The 19,975-nt window shown below is 36.6% G+C and overlaps 1 long non-coding RNA gene across 2 annotated transcripts in view; it reads left to right on the top strand.

Annotated features, from left to right (window-relative positions):
- LOC130607814 (uncharacterized) overlaps positions 1–19,975 on the top strand; it is a 112,291-nt gene that overhangs the window by 12,078 nt on the left and 80,238 nt on the right. For both annotated transcript variants that reach the window (XR_008974365.1, XR_008974364.1), the window contains exon 2: positions 19,599–19,714. This is a non-coding gene — a long non-coding RNA (uncharacterized LOC130607814). The remainder of the gene's footprint in view (positions 1–19,598; positions 19,715–19,975) is intronic.

Below are 19,975 nucleotides of genomic sequence, written 5' to 3'. Positions count from 1 at the left end.
TGTTAAGTTCCAAGTTAGATGCTGGTATAATGCAACCCAATGATACAGGATTTTCAAAGAGGAATGTATTAAATTACAACAGGGAAGACCAGATCTTCATTTGTTTTGTTGATTTAAAAGACATTAAAATGTAAAATCTAAAACTAATGAGCCATGAGTTAAAATTCTGCGCAAACTTGGGACTTGTCAGAAACGTCTGAATATGAATGTTGGGTTTTTAGTGACAGAACTTGTATTTTACAATCAAGTGAACTTCTGTTATCTCTCCATAGTTCATAGCTGGATTTCCAGTTACTCCCAGCACCCCCATATTAAAAGTAGTGATTTATTTCAATTTTGTTTAAAAGAGAAAATATATTTTAAAACAAACAAGCAAACCAACCAAAAAACCCATAAGAAAATAAAACAAACTTTTATATCTTGGTAATAAAAGTAACAGCTGTAGGTGATCAGTCATCTTTCTTTTCCCAATTTCCTAACTCATTGACAAATACAAGCACCAATTATCTACATTTCTTTCTTTCATACTTAAGCATCTTGTGTTCTAAATCACCATAGATGGAAGGCCATTGAAAACAAATGTGGAAGATTTCAGTATGTCAATTGGGAAAAGATTTCAAATATTAGCAAAAGCCAGTCCACCACTGTATCAAAATGTAGTACTTGAGAGTCATTTTCAAGCACAAGACTATTTAATTCCATTTTTATTGAAAAGTGATGAAAATAGCTCTGAATAAAAGCACAACTATATTTACAGGAAGTTAAATTTAAGGTGTAGCTTTAATTATTTGGTTTCCCAGACTGACTGTGCATCACACCCTTCTGAACTGAACTGGAATGGAGGTATTTATCCAGCTGACTGCCTCCAGAAGTAATCTGAGCTTTGTATTTGACAATCATAACATGAATAGTTTCAGACCAGGATTCAGAAATTACATGCTGATTGTCTGGACACAAGTCTGCCTGTGCCTAGTTTATATGTGCTTGGAGAGATAGCAGATTTCTGTTTTCATGAAAACAGAATGGCTTTAAATGGTTTTGCTAAATTGTTTAATTTGCATTTAGGAGAAAATGACATTTCATTGTAGAATGTGCCTTTCTACATGTATGTGTGTTAATCTCTTCAGGATTATGCTAAAACTTCATTGTTTAAAAAGTATGTGCAAGGGTGGGAGAGGCAATTTACTTTCTGTGCATTTTGTGATAATCTTGTCAGTGCATCACAGAGTTCCTCGGGCATCTCCATCCAGGTGTACTCAAATTGCAGTCATTGCAAATTATATACTTACCTTCCCTCTGTACCAGCATAATAGCTCCAGCTAACTAGAAAATTCACTCCAGTGATTTTTTAAATTAAACAATACAAGCATTTAAGATATTATTTATATCTCTTTAACAGAGAATAGCACTTGAAGGAACACCCTGCGTGACTGAATCCAGTTTCCTGCTAGTGCAGTCAGGCATAGGAAAGGGATTGTAAAGTAAATTGATCAAGCTACATCTCAAAAGCACTTAGGATCTTTATGTTGACTTTGCTGCTGCAGAATGCTGCTCCAGAACATTACAGCCCAAGGAACTTTAATTTAATTTCTGTTTATACGTATACCCATTGACCTTCATTTATCTTACCATATTCAACAGGATCATTCCAGTTTTTAGCTTATGATATCCCACATACCTGCTTCAGGCTTAGAAACTTAACTTTTAAGTCACATTAATATGCCAGTGAAGTTATTTCCTTCTGTGCTGGAAAGTGTGACAAAGCAATGTGCATGACTGAAAGTGATGGGCATGTTTTAATTTCTCCTATTGTAAACTAACACAATCACTGTCAGAGTTACCTCTCAAGGACGTTAATATGCATAGGCCTTAAAAGCAATGGTTTTTAATTAGGTAATAAAATCATTACTTCTGGACTTAGTTCCAGAGCCATATGTATGGTAAAGAAAGAAAACCTTTCAGTTAATGTTCTTATTTATACAACATTGGCAGCTCTTCATTTGCAAATTGTGTGGTGATCACAGGTAAGCTGATGCATCTGTGCTGACTACAACTGAATTGATCTTGCTTAGTCCAGCATTTAATTTGGCTTTCTGCTGCAAAGGTATATGAACCTTTGTAATGCGCTAATAATGTATCCACTAAATCTATTCCTTATAGTTCAGTGGGGAGGTAGTTGACTATTTTATTGTGGGAAAGACTTTAAAGTTAAAGGGGCAGTGACAGCTTTTAGACCTAACATTTAAGGGGACTTATTAAAATCCACCTCCTGACATTTATTTGTTTTGAGTTATAACTTTATATGAACTATAGATAAAGGATTTTTATTATCTATCTAGAACCACATATATATTGAAAAAAACAAGGGGTGACTAATCTAGGTATACATTTTGTTTCATCTTCAGATAGAGTTGAATCAGAAAAGCTGTATGGCTTTCTAGAAACCTTGTGTATTTCTGTAAGTTTTAGAGCAGGATCAATCAGTGCTGTCTGTGCCTGACTCTGCCTTTATTACAATGACTGTGAGGTTACATTTTCAATCTCAGTATAGATTATGATGGTTAGTTTATTATTATGTCATCGAGAGCTATTTAGATTCCTGTGTCTGGGAATCATCAAAAGTCCTTTGTGAACTGGAGGGGAGCCAAACTGGAGTTTTCAGGTTAAAACAAAACTTTTTTCTAAAATGAGGTAAGGGCAAAAATCTGCAAAGAACTGATGGTCATGTGGCATTGGAGACTGTCTTGGGTAAAGCAATCACTGAATGACAGAATTTCAATTCTTGGAGAAGTCAGGAAGAGGGTCATCAAAACCACTACCTTAGACTTCCAGACAGCTGACTTGGCCTGTTTAGAATGCTGGTAGAGAGAGTCCCTTGGGAAATAGTACTGAAGGACAGAGAGGTCCAGGAGGGCTGGACACTTTCCATGGAATCTGCAAGGCACAGGAACAGGCAGTCCCCATGTGCTGAAGATCAAACTGTTGGGGAAGGAGACCAGCCTGGCTGAACACATAGATATTGCTGGAACTCGGGGATAAAAAGACAATTTATCACCTTGGAAGAAGGGACTGACAGCCCAAGAAAGGATGTTGTTAGGTTGTGCAGGGAGGAAATTAGAAAGGTGAAGCACAGCTGGAATTTAATCTGGCCACATACTGATGACAGCCATGTACTAAATCGATGATTTTTTTTTTTTTTTTTTTTTTTTTTTTGTGGTAAACTCTTGTTTCCTTTGCATGTCCTGGATACTTTATGTTCAAAGCTATAGATCTGAAAAATTTCTAAGTGCTGTCAGATAGCTACTTCTGATTTTTCTGCTTGATTATTTGTGGGTTTCTTCCTTCAAAATCTAAAATCCCCTTCCCAAATGTCACACAACCCAAGACAGTTCTGTCTTTCAGGTCCAGACCTGTTGCATTTTTATTTTCCTCTTGCTGATGAGATTCAAGATGTCAGAGCTTGCAAATATACTTATCCAGATGAAGAAACCATATATAAAGACTATATAAGGAACAGAAGAAAGCAGATTAACACCTTTAATCTGGCTAGAAGACCCATGCAAGAGGCATTTTAATTTAATATTAAGGAATTGAACTATTTCAATCTACAGAATGTTGTAATTCTATCTGCACTGGCATAGTATGAAAAAATAATAGTAAAAGTGCTGTACCTTATTTCTAAAATGCTTTTTGGCAAACACAGCAGTGCTGGCTAATGGGACTAAAGCTGTTGAGAGCTATTTACTCATCTCCTTAGCCCAACTGGTTCACCAATATTTAGTCTACTGTTCAGTTTCTCTATGGAGGGGAAATGGGAGATGGAGTTTCTGTGGTTCTCTGCAGACAGGAAGAACTGAACAAGAATGGTGCTTTTATCTGCTGTTCTAGGCTTTTTCTGGTCAGGATGTTGCTCAACATCATCTAGTTTCTTATGGTCCCCTTGATTCTCTGTACTCTTTGGCATCCTACAGTTTTCCTCTCAAAGGTTTTCATGCTCTTCATCATCCGTCCTCACTTGTACCTCCACTGTTTCAGTCCCTTGTAGAGACCAGCTTGTCAGCATTACTGTGGCACAGACAGATTTTTTAATGATACATTTTCACATGCATGTAATGTATTATGACATGATAGTTCTGCTCTTTCAGTGGCTTGTGAATGGAGATGTAACTTTCAGTGGTGGCTTTAGTAAGTTTTGACTGGTAACAATTTGATAAGATGGAAGAATTCATTCTGAGCTTTAGTGAACAGGTACCTTATATCTTTTTGGAATCTGGTCCTTCAGCTTGAAGCAAAAGTGCTGCAGACACATTTATCTGGAAAAAGGGAATATGCAGTGATGTTAATAAACAGGACAGTGCTCAAACTAACCATAATTTTTATTATTTTTATGCAGATGAGCACTAAACCCTGTTTAATGAGTCACTTATATCTCAGTTCTGAAGACCTGCTCATAGGATTTTATATACATATATATATATGTGTGTGTGTGTGTGTGCCCCTGAATCTTGTCAAGAAGAAAAAGAGGGTCATATGATGAATATAACTTGTGATCATCAGAGATATGCTCTTGTGCACAGACTCCACCTTGCAATGCTGGAGTGGAGGGGTGAAAAAGTCAGGGGCTGCACCTTCATGAGCATTTACTTTAGTGGGTTTTTTTTTAATAACCACTTTTGACTTACAAGACAGTTTGCAAAGGCTGTTAAAAGAAAATGGTGGCCCTTATTTGTGGCTGCTGACTAAGTAGTTTCCTATCTGTGTATTGAAGTTTCCATTAGTGTCAGATTTTTAAATTTAAATTTTATAGCATGCATAATTTGCTCCTGGGAATTGCAGTCAGTTCATTGTAACAAATAAAATCACAGTAAAATAACTTTGCTTTTTTCACAGATCACAGATTGTTGAATTGATGCTTTAACATGGAAATTTAGCATTTAAGATGTATATTATTACTGTCATTTTTGCTCTAAAGAAGCTTCTATAGAAGTACTTTCACTTTAAAACTGCCTAAGTGCTTTACACTGCACAGAGTAAGTCTAACTTTGCACTATTGAGCACTAGGACAAAAGCTGCCTGTTAATAGACCAAGAAAATGATTGGGAGAAAAATGGAGTAGCTGAGTTTAGAGAAACTTGTACTTTTTTCTTAATGAGCAGTTTAACTGCCAATTGATCAGTCATTCAGCATTACAGCAAATGGCCAATGAAATATATGATGATGCAAGACTGCACTTTAACAAGACTGAATCAGGAATGCTTAAGGACAGAAAAATAAATACAGAGCAAATTTCTCTCTGTGCTTCATTTTCAAAGAAAGCCCAAAGAGCCATAACAAACACTGAAGCAGCTAATCGGTGGTGGGTTTTATTGTGTGTGGTGACACACTTGCTCATGAATTTCCATTTTGTGCTACTGTCTTTTGTTTGCTTATTTACTGCTACAGAATTTTTTACTGTTGGATTTCAGTCAAATCTGAGTGCTCGAGAGTGGTTGCGTTTTTAAGGTCTTGAGCTCACAAATCTTTATGTGCTTGCTTAATTTCATACATATGAGCTCAAGGCAGCTATCTAAATGGATGAAACTGAGAATATTGGTATAGTGTTGCAGTATGAATTCCTACATTAACATAATACTTAATGCAGGGGAGAAATTCTATTTTTATCCATTTAAAAATATAAAGACTTGATTTTTCAGAAGCAAGTCTGAGATTCTAGTCAAGTAAAAATCAGAGCACATCACTGTCTTGGGTCCTACCGAAAACATGGTATCAAACAGTCCTTTGACCGGCGACATTTGCGAATGAGAAATACTGCTAAAACAAACAGGGTTTTTTCTTCTTTTCTTTGCATGGGGTGTGAAATGTACCATTATAGGCAGCTGCCAGTGTGAATGGGTTAACATTTACCTGATTTATAATGTGTGAAAATAGACACCTAATAGGAGAACTGTAATGGAAAGAGAACAGTCTCAAAAGAGCACAGTTCACGTAGTGTTTACCCCTCTTCCCTGACTCGGGTCCTCTGGCACTGAATACACTGTTTGGAGGGTTGTTAAATATTTGAATTTTACACTGTGACCTCCTCTTTCAAGTGAGAAGGGAAATAGAAGCTTGGTTTGACATCTCTCAAGAGATCAGGTGGAGTAATGCGTAGCACTTAGATTTTGATCCCCAAGTTAAAGAAGAAACTTCCTTTTCCCTAATAACTTGAAGTGAATGAAATTGCTGTTCTCCACAATGTGACCTAGTGGTCCTGGGGAGGCTAAGAGAAAGTCATAGCATACATATAAAAGCAGCTTTTGAGAGGAGACAGGTGAGTGACTCTACATCTTCCACTGATAGTTTTCATCTTCAGAGATGCTCCAGTTTCTGGGTGCTATCTACTTATTTCTGAGCAAACTATTCAGTGGGCTTGGAAGGATAAAAGAATACTTATATCTCTGTGGTCTCGTGTACATTGTACTGTATATGAAGAGCCCAGCTTTCTTTTGCAGCAGGTGCAAATAATTTAATATTCAAGTAGTCTGTAATGGGTACAGGGGAGTTTGGCAACTGTAGTTTTAAACAAACAAATTATAATACCATTAACAACTCTCTTCTGCATACACAGCTTTAAAATTAGACTTGATTTTGTACCTCACAGAACTGTCTCTGGGCTTTGAAAAGAGTAGTAGTTCTGCTATTGATTAAGACTGAATGTGATTAACATTAATTATTGATTAAACTTCCCCATATCTTCATATAGCATCAAAGAGAGATTTATTGATGAACTCAGAAAGGTCTTAGAACTGTAGTTATTTTGCTGTAATTCCTTTTGACTTCAGCTTAAGCAGAGCATTCATGAGATATCTTTATGCATATAAGAATTGAGCATAAAGTCCATCTACTAAACATTACCACTTCAGGCATTTTAAATATGCTTGAAATACCCATCTTTATTGGAGGATAAGTTTGTGTTATGTGGGTTTGTTTGGAATATTTTTTAGGGGTGAGAAAGGAGGGAAATGAATGTAGACACTACAGAGATACAGGAGAGGCAGTTTGCCTCTGACTATGTGTCTGGAATAGAAAGTTCTACAGCATTTCAGGCAGTCTTGTGGCTCTCAGTAATTGGTTTTAACCATTTTCTCTCTTTTTTTGTGTTAACGCCTTCCTCCAAAGATAAAGCCCTGGAAAATGCTATGTCTTTAACAAATCATCATATTGCAACAAAATATAACTTAAAATTACTGTATAAAGAAATAATGCCTGAGTGAAGGCAATACTGTAATGTTGATCCTCAGGACCTTTGGGAATCAGAATGATTGTTATATTGGTTTGCTAACTAATGGAATTCTGTTGCAGAATTCTGTCTTCAGACAGTGTCATCATTAGTAGTTTTTCAGAGGAATTTAAACCTTTCCTGATTAACTGATCTACTTATTCATCAACTATCCCAGGTGTTCAGTAAATATTCAAGTGGTGTCTTCTGAATTAAACAAAGAACAATAGTTCTGTTAAAACCAAGGGAGATGCAATGGTGAGATAAAGAGGATGTGGCTTTAGAAGGGTGACAGTTTAACCAATGCTGCATCAGGCTCCTAGCTCTAGATGAGAATTACAAATCCACACAGGAGTGTATGTTAAACAGAGGCTCAAGGGGAAAGAAACATCCCTTATCTTACTGTGTCCTGCTGGCCCTACTGGTCTGGTAAATTTGTACTGACACTCATGACTCTTCCTGCACTTTGTATAGGAAACTCATTACCTGAATTGCTGAAATTCTGAAAGATGGATGTTCCCTCCCAAATGGGAACAAACCTACAAGAAGGAATTTTTGGTTATCATCCAAGTGTGTTAATTTTCCATCTTTTAGAGAAAAAATCTTAGTGATTTTGAGGTTGGTTTTCTTGCTTTTCCTTCTGGAAATCTATAGAGATAGAAAAGAAAGAAGGCTACAACTAGCTTCATATAAAGCAGGATGGTTATCATTTTTCGAAGTATCAAGTTGATGAAATACTTCCTTGGGAAAAAGTGTACCAGAACTGGGAAAACATTACATACTTATTAACAGCATGGAAGGTCGCTATACTCTTGCGACTTCTGAGTTGCAGTATTATTTTAGTTGGGCTTTGCCCACTGATCTGCATGCTTGATTTGCAAAAGATGCCAGAGAACATGTGGCTTTGACATGAAAGCAAATGGGGTTAATCCCAGGGTAGATGCAGAGTTTTATAATAGCTCATGGACAAACACATTTGCACACTGGACACTGAATATTTGCAATCAATAATTCTTATGATTAAAGTACATAGGAAAAAAAATGAAAATATAGGCATGTGTGATTTTGACAAACTAGGTCATTGAGTACAAAACTGAGGCATTCAGAAGGTGAATTATTTTTGTGCTGTATTTTCTCCTATTTTTTTGCCTCTGCCCCATATAAAGTGAGTGATGAGTAGAATTGACATGAAAAATGGTAGCCTTTGGATTGATCTCTTGAAAATTGAATAGCAACCCCACCTTCACTTCTCCATATCCACATCAGCCCAGACTGTAGAGAATTCCTTATGATGTGTGCCCTTCGTTTCTGTTGCACAAAGAAATATCTATCGTCAATTCCTGTTTTTCTGATCTTTGAGATTATACTGAGTTATTTCAGAAGCAGGTATTAAGCAGGTATGTTGTAGAACTTGTAGGAACATTTCAGGTAAAAAGTTTGTTTATTAACCTGATGTTTGTAACAAGAGAAGGATTCTTTGCATGACATTTCCAGGCAATTATTTGATAGTTCTGTAGTTGGTTTTAACAATTATCTAGCAGAACTGTGGGGGATAACAAGGGGAGAGGGTTTGGTTTTTTTTTTTACAGAATTTATTTTTTTGTTGCTTGGCAGTTGTCTGTAAAGAATGTTTTATTACCCAGCCTTTATGGCTTTATCCTCCATGTCAGCATTACAGCATGAGCCATGTTACTGCAGTTATGTCATTCTCTAATTTATTTTGTAAGCATTTTATAGGCTGCAGAAATAGATCCTTTAATAGTAATAGCACCCATGTATGTATATATAAAAGGCTAAAAATGAATATTTTTCCTGATGCATTTTCATGTATATTTAAACAAAATTTTATACTCTGAAAGTACCTTAACAGGAAAGAAATTATTGAATATACATCAATGCTGTTTCTGGTTTCTTTGTCTCCTGCAGTTTTCCCTTGTTAATGTGGGAGGTAATTTTTGGTTATCTATGTAATTAATGAATAGATGATGTCAAGTATTATCCTGAGCTGAGACAGAGATACAAACAGAGGATTTCTTAATAATAAGAATTTCTTAAATTAAATAGCCACTGTTTATAAGTAGATATAGAATTGCAGATAAGTATATAGAAAATAAAGAGTTCTTTGTCAGTGAATAACTACAAATAATGAGATAACACTATCTGACTTGGCTTAAAGGATTACTGTGTTAATCTGTGTCCCTCTGAGATACAATTTTTGAGTCTCCTAAAGTAAGCAGTGTTATATATCTGATATGGACTCTTTGCAAGAATAACAGCGGTCTTCAGAGAAAATACTGCATTCAGGTAATAGCATGTTCGGAGTTACAATGTGCAAAGAGTAAAAGCTCTGGCAGTCTGGGTTGCTGGAAAAAGCACAGGATCAAATATATGTGCAAGGTAAGGTAATGCATTGGTTCACTCTTCAAGAGCCTTTATCAGGTTTGTGAGCAGTGCTACGTGCCTACAGGTATTCAAGCAGGGAATGCTGGCACTCTGCAAATCCACAAGCAGTATTACTGAGATTTAAACAGAAATGTAGAGCATTCACTCTTAAAAAAACCTCAGGTTAGGTGGAAAGTATGAAAGTATCAAATATTTTAACTGTTAAAACCTCTAGGGAGTTGATGTTCGTAGACAGGCTTTTTGTGTATCAATGGATGATTCAGATAAAGGAAAACCAGAATGGACAGCTTTAGCTTGGAGACTTGAAAATAATTATATTCCAACCAATCTTAAGAAGGAACATACAGAGTATATTAACAATGGATCATGACAGATTCTGGCACTTAAATGTAACTGTTCATGTAAATTACCAGAAGCAGGTTTTGTGATCCTGTACATTTTGTATAGTCATTCACAGCTCATTAAACCTTCACCAGTGCTGTCATTCACTAAATACAAAGGTAGCATGAGAACAGCATAATTAAAGTGTTCAAGTCAGACTGCTGTAGCTAAATTTCTAAACACTAACCGCTCTACCTGCAACTCATTGTGGTTTTGAGGAATAAGGGTTAGAACAGATAATGAGCAAGATGTATCCTAGTGGACTCCAGAAGCCTTGGCCTTTTATTGAACTAGTAGACCTTCTCTGTGTTTAGATCTTTAATGTCTAGGTACTCTAGTCACTAAACAAACTGTGGTCCTGCTATTCTGCTAATCCTTACATTAATGTCATAAGCATAGTATCATAATATTGGGATTTTTTTGGGGTGGAGGGATCATTTGACATTAAAGCAGGTGAGTATAGGTAGACCCCTTAGTAACATACAGATAATATTTGTGTGGGCCTGTGCTCAAAATCATGTTGAATTTATATTAAGCAACAATTTGACTTACATACAGTCTTACATGTCATAACAAGCAACTAATATTTAGATAATTTATTTCGTATCAAAATCTTAACAGAGAAAATGCCTTTATGTATATAATTGACTGCTCCTGTCTACACTGCTTCTCAGCTGCTGACTCGTTTGCTCTGGGGAGCCTTACGCATTCGACACATACACTTTTCTGTTTCCTTGACCTAAATGAACATCAGCACTCATGATTTCTTTACTGGTATCCCTGGCACATTTTCTTGGGAAACAAGAATGAATGACAGGACATCGATCCCTAGACTAGCTGAGAACTGAGCATGGCTCCACATCCTGTAACTCAGAAGATTGAGTGATATTAGCATGGCATCTTCCAAACCGTGAGCTTGAGTTTAGTGTCACGCTGACAAAACTACATGTATTTTTGACCTCAGAGGAGTCTAACCCAGCTAACTCGACAATTTTTGGTCTGAATTATTTTTCATCTGTCTGACAGAAAATACAGATTCATGGATTTAGTGAAACCCTGAGAGCAGCTGCCTGTATTGACTTACCAGTGTTTCCTCACCCTCAGCACTCTGAGCACACTATGCTCCTTCACCTTAGTCTTATACTTGCAATTCATTTTTCAACAAAAAGCAGATAAACAATTTAACTAAGCCAAGGCTCCTGAACATCAAAGCTGTGATAAAAAAATGTCCCCAGACACCAAAGCTAGTCACTACAACTCTGATAAACATAATAGGAATGACTATGCTGTCAATTAATTTACCTCCCCATTCAGCCCTATTTCCTGGTCTCTTGATTGTCTGTGTTGCATAAATATTAATTCACTGATGAGCTCTCTTTTAAAACTAATTAGCTTTCTCTCTATGTTCTCTCAAACACGGGTATGGTTCTGGGAATCACTTGCTGCAGGGCCTTCTCCCATTGAGCACTCTGGAGGAGGCTGATGTGAATTTGGCTTTCTCTTCTCTTGGACAAGGTGGCAAGCTTTATCCTCTAAAGAAGCTTATGTGCTCAAAGCTATACCACCAGTTACATAAAGCTTACCTTTTGTTTTGTTTCAGGTTATAGATACGTTTCTTTAGGTGGGCTGCTGCACACTCCTTACATTCAGTCAATACTCATTAAAAAAAAAACAAAACAAAAACATCCCCCACACATGAAAAGATTGAACCCCATGATGTGAGGCTCAGAGGAACCCAGTGCCACTGCACGAGTTGGCTGCAGTCTCTGGTTCATTCCCTCAATATGGACATAGTTAGCACTGCAGATGTAACTATAGTTTATTACTTACAAGGTGGAGACTAAAAATACTTTTTCTATATGTGGTTACTAACTGTGACCATTCTTTGGTCACAGCTCAAACTCCCTTAGAAATGTATGTGTCTCTAGCTTTCTTCCAGGTACCTCCTCTTACTCTGCATGCAGTAGGTTCTGTGTACGACTGATGTGCAGTGAGGTGTCTCTACAGTGCCTTTATCATCCATACTTTCCTTGATTTTGCCTACCATGTTTATCTAGTTTAAGCACCTAAATTTGCAGCTTCACTGTCCGCTTCATTTGGTCCAAGATAATGCTGCTTCTCAAAAAGAGAGTTTTGGTCTTCCATCTAGCATCAGCTTCAGGGCTTCTACAGCCATAGGATAATCTGGAGCAGGTTGGCAGAAAACTAAAAAGGCTGAATAAAAATAGTTGGCACCATGAATATTTGAGCTCAGTGGCCACACCAGCACCAGAGTCAACAAAAGAGAAAAGGTGGGAATGTGCACAAGGGTAGCAGTGCCAAATGCAAGGTTGGCACCTTTCAGTGACAGTCCATAGTACAATCAGCTTAAACTGATCGTGCAGTCACAGGGTCAGGCTCTTGAAAATAGGTTTTAGGTGCTTTTAAAAAAGAAAACCTTATCCCTAATGTATTCCCCATCTACTGTGTTTTCCTTAGCTCTGCATGTTATTTAGGATATATGTATCCCAGTATGCTTCATCATGTTTGTAATCATCATTTTAAAATATGTTTTCTGTGCTTGAACAAATCCAGGTACACTGCAGTGGTGTTGCTCTGTGTTTTAGTTCTGCGTTTTAGTGCTAATGATAAAATCCCTTTTTCCTAGCTCAAAGCATGTTTTTATACATGAGAATGTTCTTGTTTTTCATTGCTAGTCAATGCAGCCTATTGTTTGTATAATTAATGTAATTATTGCTAATTATGTAATTATGGTAAATACATGTAATCAGTGATTCTAATTTGTAATTATAGAATTTAGATGTTTATTTGTGTAAAAGTACTTACAAAACTTGCTGAGGGGAAGAAAAATTGCTCATGTACAGCAGGTAATTTACAAAATTTGTAAGACAGAAATTACGCCTTTTTTTTTTTTACCAGCTACCAAAAAGAAATTAGTTTTCATTAGTTACTAATTGGGTACATAGTTTTGGTGGGTTTTTTTATAAAAGGTAATAATTACATTACAGAAACCTAAAACTCATTTTCCATCCTCTTATAGCTTAAATGAGTTAGCAAAATATTAGATTAGTAGAATGTAGGTGCCAAATGTAAGCTGTAATTACAGTAGCCACTTGAAGTGAAATTACAGCACAAAAAATTTTTGCAAGGCCCCCTCCCCCCTGTCCTGCTCTACAGAGTGGTTGCTTACAGAGAACCGGCTATTGCTTTCAAACAGACAAAAAACTTCTGCTAGGGAGGGTGTAATTACCCAGTGGAGAAAAAAAGTCAGATGGAAATTAGCTTCTTAGCATCTGCATATCACAAAATGCTTTGCCTATTACCATATTCTCAGTTCTCCTCCTTCCCCATCCATGGAAACTAGAGGAATTCCTGCAGTCTTAAACCTCTGCCTGGGTCTCTTGAAGTGGAGATCTATAGCTATGGGTTTCAGTCCAGTTTTTGTTTCTTCAGATTATAGCTTTTGGTTGCTGATATTTATAGCTTCTTACTTTGAGAGAATCTGTCCTTGTGCTATGCAAATTATTTTCATTATTTATTTGGCAACCAAACTGGAAGTTAAAGAAACCAAATCAAATCTATTCTAACTGTGACTTCCATTTCCAAGTAAAATGAGCTTCTCCCTCTAGTTGTCTTTTGTGTTATGATCTCCTTTACACAAGAAAAACTGTGATCTTTTACACCTTTTATCTTCAATTTTTTTGCAAGAAAAAAGAAATGAGGAGCTGGATGCAACTGTAAATTCATGATGATGATGATGATGCTTGTTCCTAATATCCAAATGATAAGAGCACTATATAAGGACTGGGGAGACACAAGTTCAGATTTCAAATATTAGTCTAACTGGTTAGGCTTTAAAAGAGAATATCCACAAATCTATGTTGAAGCTGTTTCATTTTGCATATTTGTATCTTCAAAGAGAGGAAAAAAGCTCCAGCTGTAGCTAATGATTAGGGCACTCTACAAAATCTGTGCATCTACAGCATTTCTGTGTTTGCAGTGCAGTGTGGATTTGTGTTGGCTGTATCCATACCTATGTGCAGTCTTCGCCTCTGTTTCTTGTCATTCAACTGTGATCTGAACTTAACCATTCATTCCAGAGTGCTTTTATTCTCAAAACAAGCCTTTATGTAGTTTCAGAACCTTCTAAAGATACTTCAGAAAAATCATTCATGCTAGAAAAAAGATACTTGTTTTCCTGTTTTACACAAAGTTTTAGATTTGTTTTTATGATTAGATTGTCTTGCAATAAACCATGTCTGCATCAGTGGCAGTTATTTCACCTGATCTGTTTGGTTAGGAAAATAGTCAAATGCTTTTGTTAAAACATACTGTTCAACATTTCTAAAATTCTGTTTTGCATCTGTTTACATCAATTCATTATGTCCACCTCAGGTCCTAAGAGCAAATGAAGGCATTTTGGGGGAATATGATTTTACAGATGAGGTCAAAATGTTAGGATAACGTATATGCCTGAAGAAGTGGAAAATACTATGTAACTGCATATTCTAATTGAGATACAGCCCTTAAATCATAGAATGGTTCTTAAAATGAAGTGTAGTTAAATGGAAATATCTGTGCATAGAAAAGGATCTTTCTCTTAAAAAGCAATCTTTTGTTTACTATTATGGTACGTATAGGTAAAGTATACATGGATTCCAGAAGAGGCTTGAAAGTTGCCTGCAGGGAAAGTTTATGCAGGTTTGCCAGATAGAGAAAAGCCTCAGGAATTCAGGAAACGTTTTAGCTTCAAACTGATGGATGATGGTAACATTTCCATGCAAATGGGAGTTGTTCTGTTCCTAAATTTTTCCATAAATTTTTCCACACAGAGACAGACAGGTCGTTGCTGTTGAGGGCTCTTTGATCTGATCTTGTTTGAGTTCCTGTTAGTGCTTTCTAAAGTGCTGTATTTCAGACAGAAAAGGTGAAATTTTATCAGTGGTGTTTCTAGGTCTTGACACATGAAGCCTGTAATAATCTGCTTTCTGGAGTGAGCTATAATTTGTCATTTTGCTCCCTACCTTAAATAGAAGTGTTTTAAATGTGCTTTTAAGTATTTTTAATGCAATGATAAATTACCTAAGTGCATCTCTTCATGACTTCTAATGATACAGTGCACAGCAACATATCCATGGTTTAGTCAATTTTAAACCTGAAGCGTCTGCTTTGTTTCTTGATTCTTGCCTTTTAAATTATATCCCTGGTCTTTAGCTTGGAGCAGAGTATGCCTTCTGGATTATACATGAAATTTCTTATTACTCACGCAAAGCTTAAAACCCCCCAGCCCCATAAACATCTTCATTAAATGATGCCTGGAAGCAATGAGTTCTATGTGTTAATTATGTATTATATTAAAAAAATTGGTCTGTTTTAATAATTACTTCCCAGTTTTCATTAACTCTCGGATTATTTATGATGAGATGATGCGTTTTGATTCATACCGTTCATTATCTTATATACCCCATCATATCTTTTCTTAAATCAATACATGTAACATGATCTTTTATAACTTCTTGTTGGAGAACTATGTCATTAGTTTCATTCATTAATTTAAAGTTTAGTATTGCAATCTAAAATTACATGGCCTGAACCAGACCAGCACTGGGGTAGTAAGCACAGATATGATTTCAAAATTCTTCTCATCTAAGTTTTTTATTTGGCCAGTAGGGTGGAATATTTAGTCTCTCTAAATACCACAGATCGATCAAATGGCTTTATAATGTACTCTGTAGATTTTTATAACCAAGTAGTGGAGGTGAGTTGAAAGTGCTGCTTTTCATGCAGATGGATAGTACTGGTGGTCTGTTTGTAGATCATAACAAAATGTTATATCCACATCAGCTGTTGGCAGTCAGTTTTCCTTGATGAACTGAGAACCTGCTTTCACTCAGTTTCATACAAATGTCAGTTTGGAACAGGTCAAATCATAGAATCATAGAATGGTTAGGGCTGGAATGGACCTTAAGATCATCATTAATGTCTTTCCCTAGTGAGAAGTAACATGATTGCTCAAGTGACATAACAACCTCCAGCCTAGAAGCTGTCTGCTTCTTGAAGTTTCTGCCTTTAAACTAGCACAATAGTAATGTTCCTAAGAACTAGTGTGAATGCAAATTTTCACTGCTGTTTAAAAGTATAAAGCAACAACTTTAATGGTAATTTGTAAAAGCTATAGATAAATGTAATGATTGAGATATTTTGATTTCTCTTTGTTTTTAGCAATGATAAGTTATTATACAATATGTCTCCTAACCTTGGAAATTAAGGTTTGATTTGATCCTACAGATGACCCTAATTCTTGATGTATACACTACCAATAGCATAATTTCATATATTGCATAATTTGGAATACAATCTCCCGAAACCAATGCCCTCCCCAAACAACAGAAACAAATGTGATTGCATATTAGAGTTCTTGAAAATGGGCACCTCACTAGCAAATTTTATGAAAGATTATATGAAAGCAACATAGATGATGGAAATCCTCTTGATTCAAATTTGAGCCAAGTTTGAACATGTTAGCTAGAAATGCAACACCTGTGAGTTCTTCAATATTTTGTCACTCTGCTGAATTCTAGGTATCTCACTAAACATTCAAGTACCCAGAAAAATTAGAAAACCTTACATAAAGCTCCTGTGAGCATATGGCCCATTCTAAAATTTCAGTTTAAAAGAAGATAGTAAAGCATTATTTGTATGCTGGATCTGTTCCTGATCAATGACTTGTACAAGGCAAATGTATAACTTCCCTAAGATTCCCTCTAGAGCAGCCCTAGGATACTGGTTTAAGGCAGCAGAGACCCTTTTGCTCATTTCTTTGCCCACGCCATACTGCTATGGTTGTACTCTTTATGAGACCTGGATAAGTACAATATTACAAGCACAGGGCTTGTATAAAAAATCTCATTCTGTTGCACAATAAACACTACTTGCAAGTCAAACACTTTCAACAATTCAGTGGAGCCAGTGAATCATTTCCTGCTCTTATCCAGAATATTATCTCCAGTTCAGTTGTTGCTATGCATGTTCTATTTATCATAAAAAAATACTCAATATTTCCGTATACATTCAAATGAGACAAAAGAAAGAGGTGGTCTACTGTTTCATAACTGACAAAAAAAAGGCAAAGGTGATTTTTTCCATCTCCAAAATGCAGGTAGAACATTATTTTGACATGCACATACTCTGCTGACAGACTGAGCCAGTTGTATACAAATCAGCTGGGGTAACCAAGTACGTTGAACTGGTGACTGCTTCAGGAGCAGTTGCTTGTAAGGCCATTTTTGAAACTACCCTTACTGTGCTCATGAAGCTGCAAGATTCTGAGATATAATAAAGCTGCTGTTCTGAGATTTGCATTATTATGCCGTACTGGGGTATATGCTTCTGCACTGTGGCTAGAAAAGAGTTATTCCTAATATCTGCATTTTGTGCACAGAAATAGGATTATTGTTAACAAAGTTTTTGTAGTGTTGTGCACTTACATAACAGTTTACAAACATTGATATGCTGCCTGCCCTGACAAAAATGAAGGGAGGAAAATAACTCTTTTTTCCTGGGTCCTGGGTTTTTTTAAAGTGAGTCAGTGCCTCCAGTGCACTAATTACAGAACAGCCTTTGGGTAGAAAGTTGCTGTAATATTTTGTAGAAATCTTAGTATCTCACATGTCTTATCTACCATCAATATATTGCAATTGTTTCAGGGTGAATGGTAAGTCACAAACCATTTTTCTTGAACATTTTGCCTTCATCCTGTTTGCCCCTATCACAAGTTATTGTCACTTATAGTTTTCTTGATGGGTCTGTTTGTATTTCCTCTCTCTGTTACTGTGCTTCAGAAATACTCCAGAGATAATACATGGGTTTGAAAAAGATCAAAGCATATATTTTTTCTTTTGTAATTTTGGATGGGAGCATGATTGTAGCACAACATCAGAATATGGAGCATAGTGTGTTAAAGGGTTAGAGACTAGCAAGCACAGGCAAATTTCTTCTGTGCTTAAGCCCAAAAGGACAAAATTTGCTAGGAGTTACATTTTTGAAAATATAAGGGATTCCTCTGCAATCAGCAGAACTACACTGTTGCAAATTCACAGTGAATGGGGAAGGATTTGTGAGGAAGTATCTTCTGAGCTGCCAGACCAAACCCATAGAGCTTAGTTTTACCAGCTGCTTTAGCAAGGTTTTCATGGAGTCTCCTTGTGATACCCAAGATGTTTGAAAGTGTGCAATTGCAATGAGGCAGGATGTGTCTGCTGTTTTCAGTATGTTTGTAAAACTGATGAGAATGTTGTGTGAATAGATTGAAATCCAGCGTGGTGAGGCAGTTGCTGGGTATCCCTCAAACATGTGGAGCCTACTTATCCATGGACAGCTAAGTCCTGAACTGAAGGGACTGATGCATATATCCAGAGACTGTTAACCAAGTAAGCGTGAAAAATACAACCGAAGGTAAACGGAAGTGAAAAACAGGACCTAGTGAAGCATGTGTTAATCTTGCTGGAGATTTTGCCTTTGGCAATAGCATATTACATGTTGCTTCTAAGGAGTATGAACTATATTGCTCTCAACCTACATATAAATGTGTTCAGAGAGTAATACATTTACAACCTGGGCAAAAAGGCTGTTAACTTGAAAGCTTATGATTGCTTTCAGATTCCAAGAGACTTAGTCAAATGGCATATTAGTAATTTATCAGACAGTATTTAATTCTACTGCTCTCAAACCAGAAAAGAGTCTAGTGGAGGGAAGAGGAAGCTCAAGTCCAGTCTCTAAAGAAAGCAAGAACTTCTGTTTTCCTCTGTTCTTCTTTGTAATGGCAGATGAGCAAAAGTTGTTCTTATAAACTAAACATGCAACGTTATTTGTGTAGTCAGCAGGGAATACTGGGAGGAAGAATTTTAGTTTCTAGGAAAATATTCTCTCCTTTATCACAGACTGATAAAATTGCAAGAGGCTGGAAACAATAAAGAATAAGTGTGGTATACAGTTATATTTATGTACTAGGAATAGTAAATTTGAGTTTGAAATGCTTAGTTTTTTAGTGTGAAATTATGAAGCTATTAAATGTGTTAATTTGCATAGTTTTTCTCTCATAAATGCTCAATTTTGAGCACTTCCTCATCTGTCCGTTTACAGATAATGTGGATTTTGATTACCCTTGAGTCTGAAGGGAGGGATAGTCCTCATAACATGTAAACTGCCTGACAAAATCTCTTCTTCCTGCACAAATATGTGAGCAAAACCACAGATGCATTTGTGGATGTAGGTTGTGTCTGTCCAGGTGTCTGTGAAAGGCTAAACACCCACAAATCATGTCATACATAGCAGGGTGGAAGTAAGACTCTGAATGTCAGAGTGGCATTTGGCAAGATGGAAAGACAAATAAAGGCCACAACTTTCAGGTCAAAATGATAGTCTTCTGATAGCATTTTGGATGTGGTCTTTCAGAGTGCAAACAGATACCATTAATTCTGTTTGGATTTTTTGTCTTATGGATAGGTAAAAAATGTTTCAAATCTTTAACTATTGCTTATATTTGTTCATCTCAAAGGTCACACTTGCATCACAGCAGTGAAGTGTCTCCCAGACCAGTCCTTGTGGAGCAGATCCAGAGATTCCAGTCCACCTGCAGTGTAGCTGTGCTCAGAAGGCAGAGTGCTCAAGCCAGTAAGTCATAATAAACTCTGACTCCGTAAATTAACTCATTTAAGGTACTGCATGAATGGGATGCTCGCTGCCACATTGGTACAGTGCTGCACAGAGCCATGTCAATGTAAGAGTCCAGGGTAGCACCATTCAGGGAACCCCATAAAACACTTGGATGCAGCTATGTCCAACAGCACTTCTAGGAAAAATTAATAAAATTTTAGCTCTGGAAAGTAGAAAGTTTGCTTTTAAATAATATAAACTAAATGAGAGCAATCAAAG

The sequence above is a fragment of the Pezoporus wallicus genome, unplaced genomic scaffold (genome assembly GCF_028554395.1).
Source record: "Pezoporus wallicus isolate ANWC-B61680 ecotype Strahan unplaced genomic scaffold, APGP_CSIRO_Pwel_v1 scaffold_6445, whole genome shotgun sequence".
Taxonomy (NCBI): domain Eukaryota; kingdom Metazoa; phylum Chordata; class Aves; order Psittaciformes; family Psittacidae; genus Pezoporus; species Pezoporus wallicus.
Note: the sequence above shows the minus strand (reverse complement) of the source record. Positions and strands in the feature narration are given on the sequence as shown.